The following is a 6,168-nucleotide window of genomic DNA, read 5'->3' on the forward strand; positions in this document are numbered from 1 at the left end:
TCTTTGATCGCGGTGTGCCAGGGGTTAATGTGCCGGGGGCGGTCCGTGACCGCTCCTGGCACATAGTGCCGGATGTCAGCTGCGATAAGCAGCTGACACCCGGCCGCGATCGGCCGCGCTCCCCCCGTGAGCGCGGCCGATCGGCTATGACGTACTATCCCGTCCAGGGTCAGATAAGCCCAGGGCACCTCGACGGGATAGTACGTCTAAGGTCACAGAGGGGTTAACATTGGTCCGAGTGGTATGCAATTTTTTTTTTCTCGCATAGCACTCGTCCGTATTCCTCTCTAGTGTGACTCCGGCCTTAAAGGGAAAATCATTCAAAATTTGAAAATTTCTATTTTTTAAAATTTCTGATATTTTTACAAAATAAAGCAAAACATATTAACCCAAGTTTATCATTAGCCCAAGTTTACCATTATCAAAGTCTAATATGTCAGGAAAAAAAACAACCTCAAAATCAATGGAATATGTTGAAGCATTCCAGAGTTATTACTACATAAAGTTACACTGGTCAGGTTTTAAAAAAATTGGCCCCGTCACTGAGGGGTTAAATGCTTGTACAAGTGAACATTGTTTCAAAAGTGGTTTACCTAAGACTAGTTTCACACCAGCATTCGGCAGCCTTCTTCCTCAGTTAAGCCCCACCCACTGCTACACCTCTTCTTTCAGCCCCGCCTACATGCATCCCCTATCTTTAACATTGGGTACACAGGCACGTGTCGTTTTGACGATGCGCTGAACTGCGTCGAACGCAACATGTTGCATTTTGTTGCGGTCGGCGCAGCGTTAAAACAACGCATGCAGCGGCATCCGCTTGGCCTGCGTACCCAATGTTAAAGATAGGGTATGCAGGACGCATGCAGACGTAGGCGGAACTGAAGGAAGATGTGCGGCATTGGGCGGGGCTTAACGGAGGAAGAAGGCTGCCATCCGCAGCCCTGCCGAATGCTGGTGTGAAACCAGCCCAAGGCTGTTATTATAGCACCTTATGTCTTACGCTAGGTTCACATTGCGTTAGTGCAATCCGTTAAGCGCATAGCGCTAGCGGATTGCGCTAACGGAATGTTTCTAGAGGGTCGGCGTTCACCCTCCCCGCTAGCGCAGATCCCCGATCTGCGGTAGCGAGGAACGGGCCTCGGACACACCTCGGACGCTGCAAGCAGCGTCCGAGGTCCGTCACAAAAGAACGGCACATCGCTAGCGCGTGCCGAAAATGGCATGCGCTGGTGATGCGCTTCAGCTAAAAGTAACATTGCTGTCAATGGGTGCGCTAACGGACCCGTTGCACGGCGTTAATTTCGACATTATTGCCGTGCAACGCAGTCCGTTAGCGTTAACCCATTAACGCAATGTGAACCTAGCTTTACACAGATACATCATGGGCTTGTCCTGCCCTACGCATGAAATGAAAGACAAATACAATGTGGAGACTTAATCAGAGCAATGTTTTATTTACATTCAGAACTGGTTTAAGAGGTAAACAATTACCATTTCTCACAGAAATCTCAGACTTTTACTTATAGAAATACTGGATAAATATCATTTTAACATTAGATATAGAAATATTTCTAATTTTATAAAACTGCCTTTTTTGCATAGAAAAACTTTATACCTTTCCTTGTTTGATTTTATGCCTTTGCTTGTTTCATTTTATGCATTTCTAAAGTATTGTAAAAATGTAATATGCTGTTGGTGCATGCGGGCAGGACTGTCGGTAGGGTATGCGGCTCTGAAGCCCCCCCCCCCTTCCTCCGGTGTCTGAGGTTTCGGTGTCCCGGGCCAGAGATCATAATACCGGCCTTGAATTGTGAAGGACACGGCAGCCGATCCTGAGAAACATCCAAGGTGGGAATGCCCCATCATGTCGAAGAGAGTCTGCTAGATCCAGGCCTAGCAGACCAGTGCTAGTGGGTTCATGGATGCCAGAAGGGAGCTGGCCTAAAGGAAGGTCTCGTCTTTTCCTGGTGGGTCAGAGAGTTGTCCCGTCGTTTTTTTTTTTTTGGACAGAACATTTCCAAAACAACCAAATTTGAACAGATCTCTTGGGAGGCAGACTTTAGTTTTCTGTTGCAGAAGCGAAGTACTCTTAAACTGATAGGCGCAGAGTAGGACGCACTAGAAAGTTGGCGTGCATGATTGTTCAGGGCGCTGGCGGTGTGGACCGGCCACCAGAGAAGGCCTAGACCAAAGCCTGGATATTTTAAGAGCAAGGTCACAGGAGCCTCTGGAAAACGTGGAGGCTGCATGAATAGGAAGGTTTCCTCAGGAGACGTCCACATTGCTCAGGGGAAAACTAGGACAAATTTGTTCTGTGTTTTTTTTTTTTTTTTTTAAAGTAGCCCCCTTACTGCCTCATAGGATATACCAGTCCTTAAGATCACAAATCCTTTTTCGCAGAGCGATGATGAAGATGGGCATGGAATAACCTGGACGCAGAGAGGCGAGAGGGTAGGGCGATTCGTGGCATGAACGGTCCTCCGGGGAACCCCAAACACTCTTGATGTGTTAGGGCCTTGCCTCGTAGACCACAGATGATATGGTAGTGACAATTCTAGGTGGGAGATTAGAGTGACAATTCCACTGACGCCCTCAAAAGCCATATCTGGGTAGAAAAAAAAAAATTAAAAAGAAAAATCGTTAATAAAAAAACCTCCCAAAACCTAAGGCCTAAACTGGGCTGGGCGGTCCAGACCCATGTCTTCCTCCTACTGACATTAAGTTAAAACGGATTAGCTTCGTGCTAGTTGGTGGTGTACCCTCCTCTACAGGAAATACCTAAAAAAATTTTTTTGCATAGCATAAGCAGCATACACCCATTTTTTTTTTTGTGTACCCCAATGAAGCATTAGCTTCCCCACATCAACCAGAAGGCCACACAGCATAACCTCGCTCCCCCAGTCAGAAACCTCTACCTCACATTAACCAGCGGACATTCCCTCCCACAAGCGTAAATCCCCATATGACGCCCCCTGCCCCCAACCATAAATCCCATCAGACACCCCCCCCCCCCAATCGGATGCCACCCCAGCTTAACCCCCCAGCATAAACCCCCATCGGAAGTCCACCCCTCCTCCAAGCATTACTCCCATCGTACACCACGCCCACCCAATAATAAACCCCCACCGGACGGCCAAACCCCCACAGGACGTGGACCCCCCCATCCAGCACATACCCCCATCAGACGCGGACACCCCACCCAGCACAAACCCCCCATCGGACGTCCACCCCCGACCCAGCCTAAACTCTTATCGGACGTCCACCCAGCCTAAGCCCTCATCAGCCCCCCACACCCAACCCATAAGCAGGTCGCCCCCCAATAAAGGGGATCCCTCCGTAAGCGGTAGGTCGCCTCCCCACGTCCCACCACAGGCAGGTCGCCTCCCCATGTCCCACCACAGGCAGGTCGCCTCCCCACGTCCCACCACAGGCAGGTCGCCTCCCCACGTCCCACCACAGGCAGGTCGCCTCCCCACGTCCCACCACAGGCAGGTCGCCTCCCCACGTCCCACCACAGGCAGGTCGCCTCCCCACGTCCCACCACAGGCAGGTCGCCTCCCCACGTCCCACCACAGGCAGGTCGCCTCCCCACGTCCCACCACAGGCAGGTCGCCTCCCCACGTCCCACCACAGGCAGGTCACCACCACATCCCACCACAGGGGTCCCCAATAGCCTGCAGCAGGTCTCCCCCCACATCCCACAAGCAGATAGCCCTCAAATCCCACAACAGGGGTCCCCCCCAAACCGAACCACAAGCATGTCACCCTCAAACCCCACCACAGGTCTCCCCCACTAAAAGGGGTCCACCCCGTAAGCAGCAGGTCACCTCCAAACCCCACCACAGGGGTCCCCAATAGCCTGCAGCAGGTCTCCCCCCACATCCCACAAGCAGATAGCCCTCAAATCCCACAACAGGGGTCCCCCCCAAACCGAACCACAAGCATGTCACCCTCAAACCCCACCACAGGTCTCCCCCACTAAAAGGGGTCCACCCCGTAAGCAGCAGGTCACCTCCAAACCCCACCACAGGGGTCCCCCCCAACAGCCAGCAGGTGCCCCCCAAAATCCAAACACAGGGGTCCCCCACAATAGTCAGCAGCAGCAGGTGCCCCCCAAAATCCCACCACAGGGGTCCCACCACAATAGCCAGCAGCAGCAGGTGCCCCCCACAACAGCCCACCACAGGGGGTCCCCCACAACAGCCAGCAGCAGTAGGTGCCCCCCCCCAAATCTCACCACAGGGGTCCCCCCACAATAGCCAGCAGCAGGTCCCCCCCAAAAAGCCCACCACGGGGGTCCCCCACAACAGCCAGCAGCAGCGGTGCCCCCCGAAGAGCCCACCACGGGGATCCCCCACAACAGCAGCGGTGCCACCCCCCAAAAAGCCCACCACAGGGGTTCCTTACAGCAGCAGCGGTGCCCCCCAAAAGCCCATCACGGGGGTCCCTCACAGCAGCAGCGGTGCCCCCCCAGAAAGCCCACCATGGGGGTCCCCCAAAGCCCACCACTGGGGTCCCCCGCAACAGCCAGCAGCAGCGGTGCCCACCCAAAAAGCCCACCACAGCGGTCCCCCACAACAGCCAGCAGCAGCGGTGCCCCCCCAAAAGCCCACTACAGGGGTCCCCCACAACAGCCAGCAGCAGCGGTCTCCCCCAAAAAGCCCACCACAGGGGTCCCCCACAACATCCAGCAGCAGCGGTGCCCCCCCAAAAGCCCACCACGGGGGTTCCCCACAACAGCCAGCAGCAGCGATGCCCCCCCAAAAAGCTCACCATGGGGGTCTCCCACAACAGCCAGCAGCAGCGGTGCCCCCCAAAAAGCCCACCACGGGGGTCCCCCACAACAGCCAGCAGCAGCGGTGCCCCCCCCAAAAAAAAGCCCACCACGGGGGTCCCCCACAACAGCCAGCAGCAGCGGTGCCCCCTCAAAAAGCCCACCACGGGGGTCCCCCACAACAGCCAGCAGCAGCGGTGCCCCCCCCAAAAAAAAAGCCCACCACAGGGGTCCCCCACAACAAGAGCGGTGACCCCCCCAAAAAAAAGCCCGCCACAGGGGTCCCCCACAGCAGCAGAGGTGCCCCCCCACATAGCCCACCACGGGGGTCCCCCACAGCAGCAGCGGGGCCCCCCCACAAAGCCCACCACAGGGGTCCCCCACAGCAGCAGCGGTGCCCCCCCACAAAGCCCACCGCGGGGGTCCCACACAACAGCCGGCAGCAGCGGTGCCCCCCGCCACAAAGCCCACCACGGGGGTCCCCCACAGCAGCAGCGGTGCCCCCCCCCACAAAGCCCACCACAGGTGTCCCCCACAGCAGCAGAGGTGGCCCCCCCACAACAGCCGGCCGGCAGCAGCGGTGCCCCCCCACAAAGCCCACCAGGGGGGTCCCCCACAGCAACAGCGGTGCCCCCCCCCCACAAAGCCCACCACAGGGGTCCCCCACAGCAGCAGCGGTGCCCCCCCCCCCACAAAGCCCACCACGGGGGTCCCCCACAGCAGCAGCTGTGCCCCCCCCCACCACCACAGGGGTCCCTCACAGCAGCAGCGGTGCCCCCCCACAAAGCCCACCACGGGGGTCCCCCACAGCAGCAGCGGTGCCCCCCACACAGACAAGCAGGTCGCCCACCACAGAGCCTCCCCCCAGAGCGCAAGTAGCATTTTTTCACCCTGAAACCACTAACCTCCATGTGCCATGCCGTCCACAAGCTATAATCATGCTGCTTTGCTTTGCCGCCTTCATGATGTGACTGAAAACACGCCCCCTCCCGATAGGACACGCCCCCGGAAATGACGTCACACCTGGAAGGAGCCCATACACTCTAGCATTTACCGTCACGTTATGCCGACTAGTCATCCGCTGTCCACAGTCACCCGCGAGGGGCCGGCCCTCCACCCGTCCTGTGTGACCCGCGAGGGGCCGGCCCTTCACCCGTCCTGTGTGACCCGCGAGGGGCCGGCCCTTCACCCGTCCTGTGTGACCCGCGAGGGGCCGGCCCTTCACCCGTCCTGTGTCACCTGGGAGGGGCCGGCCCTCCACCCGTCCTGTGTGACCCGCGAGGGGCCGGCCCTCCACCCGTCCTGTGTGACCCGCGAGGGGCCGGCCCTTCACCCGTCCTGTGTGACCCGCGAGGGGCCGGCCCTTCACCCGTCCTGTGTGACCCGCGAGGGGC

General features: G+C 57.4%; 1 long non-coding RNA gene across 1 annotated transcript; it reads right to left on the reverse strand.

Annotated features, from left to right (window-relative positions):
- Positions 1–1,980: 1,980 nt before the first annotated feature.
- Positions 1,981–5,832, reverse strand: LOC138647210 (uncharacterized). The gene is made up of 2 exons (XR_011314918.1): positions 5,680–5,832; positions 1,981–2,605 (listed from the first exon to the last, which is right to left on the reverse strand). It is a non-coding gene; the product is annotated as an uncharacterized lncRNA (long non-coding RNA).
- Between the last annotated feature and the right edge of the window lie 336 nt (positions 5,833–6,168).

The sequence above is a fragment of the Ranitomeya imitator genome, chromosome 1, assembly GCF_032444005.1.
Source record: "Ranitomeya imitator isolate aRanImi1 chromosome 1, aRanImi1.pri, whole genome shotgun sequence".
Taxonomy (NCBI): domain Eukaryota; kingdom Metazoa; phylum Chordata; class Amphibia; order Anura; family Dendrobatidae; genus Ranitomeya; species Ranitomeya imitator.